Source organism: Mercenaria mercenaria, chromosome 4, assembly GCF_021730395.1.
Source record: "Mercenaria mercenaria strain notata chromosome 4, MADL_Memer_1, whole genome shotgun sequence".
Taxonomy (NCBI): domain Eukaryota; kingdom Metazoa; phylum Mollusca; class Bivalvia; order Venerida; family Veneridae; genus Mercenaria; species Mercenaria mercenaria.
Window position 1 is genome coordinate 54,632,864 of NC_069364.1, and position 3,495 is coordinate 54,636,358.

Below are 3,495 nucleotides of genomic sequence, written 5' to 3' on the forward strand. Positions count from 1 at the left end.
TCTTTAAGCGATTAATTCACACATTTAAGAACACATTTTTATCTCTGAAAATCCATAAAATGCAGGAACGTTTAAAGTAACCAGTGATACAAACTTTTTCAATCGAGTTTTGCAAGTAATCGTAATAAATATAAAAAATACTTTGCAAAATAAAGTATATTAACGCTTTAAAAATAATGTAGAATAATGAAGAATGTAAAACAATGAATTCTTCTTTTAATTTAACCAGTATCTTATATTTATTTCCACTCACTTTATAAGTTTTTTGTGTTCATATATACATTCTATGCCACACTTGGTTGAAATGAACATTTTGACAAAAATAATCACATCAGCCGCGTGGTCGAGTAGCTCTACTGAGTATTGTCATTTGTGGTGAAACTGCAATGTAGGTTGATTATGGTATTGAAGAAATAAAGGTTGAAATTTAGTATTTTCTTAACTTTTCAGTTGATTTCACACAGACTACCAACAATGTAGCAATATATGCCGCCGACAAAACGACCAATGATATTCGTAACGATGTTGACTGCGTAGAAAATAGACAACATTTGACTGCGTAAGTTTTGATTATTGTGCAACTGCACGAAAATGCCAGCTTACTAATAGGAAGAAACATGTTGCGCAGAGTGGACAGGGAACCATGCTCAGCAGCCAGATCTGCGATCATTATTCAAGTAAGTCTTTTTTTCTAATATGTCGTAAAAACATTTAAGGGGACACCCGGGTTCGAACCGGGGACCTCTCGATCTGCAGTCGAATGCTCTACCACTGAGCTATATCCCCTTTGATATATAATAACAAGGACGTAAATATCTTATTATATAGTAATTTACGACCTTGGTACAAAACAAATAATGTAACTTTGTCACGGCATTACATTGATTTGTGCGACCAGTCCACAGTTTGTGTTATTGACAGGTCTGTTGTTGAACACTTAACTATAAACTTAATTATACTGGGCTAAAGTCAAAACTTGAAGATAGAAAAATGAAAATTTATTGCTGATGTCGTGTAATAAGACACTTATAGAATGGGTAGCCAGTTGACAACAAGCCGTTCAGTAGGTTATTACATATAACTCGTCAGCTACGTTTGCGCTTGAAATAACGGTGATATTTAAATTGTATTTGAACTTCAGAGTCTAAAATAATACACGAGACAATGCAGTCTCTATTGTTATAGTATACCAGTGCTACTATGGTATGTATACCAGTGCAACTGAACACAATAGGTTATGTAGTTTATATAAGTTGATTCTATTCAAGACGGTTTGAATACATTGAAATATCATATTGCCTCTTATTTACGTTAATGTAAGGATTTATCGACCTGGGTAAATTACTGATTGTTATTGACCAATGGCGTGATATTGATCGAGGGTGTGATATTGACCGAGGGCGTAGCCTGATATCAGTATTCCAAAATCGGTAAATCCTCATATAGACCGAACTTTCAAGGCAAGACTTGTTTTATTTTGTAAATACAGCTCAAATATTACTTATGAAAATGGTTGCAAACATGTAAACATTTTCAGGATTTGGAATTTTTCTTGTATTATTGTCTGTAGGGATATTACACGAAGGTCGGGGTCACAAACATATCCTAAGGGCTTCTGCAGACATTAATACACGAAACTAACGTGTATTGTCACTATTGTTTCATAAAAAAAACATAACACGACGACTAAATGTATTGTTTTCAAATGTGATGACTTTACGATTCAGATACATTTTAAATTACCATTCTGTTGTTCTTAAAAACGGTAAACATGTTTTAAATATCCATACTCGGGGTCCTGAAATCAACAACACTACAAACATCACGTAATGAAAGTTTTTAAACGATGCTTTTAATCTCTTGTTATTACAAACTTGACATTAAAAATAAATTGTTCATATTATACAGCAATTTGGTAAACAGAAGAACAATTTCAAGAATAATACCTTTACATTCGTGTTATTTTGAGTACGAACAGACTTTGAGTATGGATGAGTACGAAAGTAGAGACAAGCTGTCAAGCGTTTTTATGTAAATTCTTCGAGAAGTGAGATTAAAACATACCGACTGATACTTCTAAAAGAGGAGTAAACAAGGGGAGAAGCGAGTACGAACATTGTTGGGGGCAGTGCATTTGGCGTTGGTACCTATGCAGCAGAACATTCTATGGATTAAATCTTTTATTTTAAAAGAAGAGGTTTTCATGAAAGAAACAAGACGCAGATGTCAGGTGGCAATCTGCGCAGAAATACATATACGTCCCTGGGAAAGCATTTCAAAAATAAAAATCGGGTATTATCAGCACGTGAATTGTCTTATTTGCGCGCGATTTTTCTCCCGTTAAGACATGGGCGGATCCAATGAAAATTTAGTTTTTATGCAAGAATTGTAAGAGGTCATATTTTTGACGTCTCAACGTGATGACGTCACTGCTGTAGGTCAATGTGAGTTGTTAGCTCGCCCTCGAATCAGTTTGACTTTTTAAAGTTTTTTCCAATTGTTAGACCAACAGAAGTGACTATAACTGTATATTCAATAATGATAACAATTATTCTGTTATTACAAATGGAATTTGAAACACAACTGGTGTTTCAATGTATACAGAGAAAGCGAAATTTATCTTTCAAAAACAAGTTTGTAGTATCTAGTTTGATAAACAAATCAAACATAGCGGTTAATCAAATGACTAAAATATTTTTAAAGGGGTATAGCATTCAAATGTCTACATTACATCCTAGCAAGCAATCATATATGAAAGACCGGGAACGGGGTGTGAGAGGAAAACGTACATGTTCGTTATAGGCAGTGTGTTCTAAGATTAAACCCGTTAATTAAACATTTAATAATTGCATAATAAATAAATGATAACCCAGACAGCGATGAACAGAGAAACCCGTACCAAATCAAATTTGCCTGTCCCTTAAATGAAATGAAGACAGCATAGGATCCGCGACAAAAAAAAAATCTAAAAACCTTACGGTTGTAATACAGCTAGATTATAGCCTGCTGGTGGCAAGTGATTCTGACTTTGCGTCTGTTTGCTATTCAGTCAGTTAATTTTCAGTAAACACCCCTTCAAATAATGAATGGTATTGCCCAAATTTAGTGACGAACCAATCCATTTTAGAAATCTAGCAGGCTAAAGGTTAACAAAGGGACTCCGGTAGAACCACCTGTAAATGACGCCTTTATCATCATCAAGAATTTTGTGTATGAAGTCGGCCTCAATATTTTTGTTTACGATAGTTTGACTGGAAAGGATAGTCAAATCGTTGTGTATTTATATAACTTTTGCTTTGAATCATGTTGTCATGCTTTTTGTTTGTTCATAAGCGAAAAACTGTAGTTTAATCTGTTAAACATTTTTCAAAAATTGCGGTTTATTTTTGTACGACCATACTTAAATGGAAAACCAAATGACAGTATACCATTTGTTAAGTTAAATAGACATGACATAGCCTCATAGATAACACGACATACCTGTGTATATCAGTA

General features: G+C 34.0%; 1 non-coding gene across 1 annotated transcript; it reads right to left on the minus strand.

Moving 5' to 3' along the window:
• Nucleotides 1–714: 714 nt before the first annotated feature.
• On the minus strand, nucleotides 715–786 carry Trnac-gca (transfer RNA cysteine (anticodon GCA)). Its single transcript has one exon. It is a non-coding gene; the product is annotated as a tRNA-Cys (tRNA).
• Between the last annotated feature and the right edge of the window lie 2,709 nt (nucleotides 787–3,495).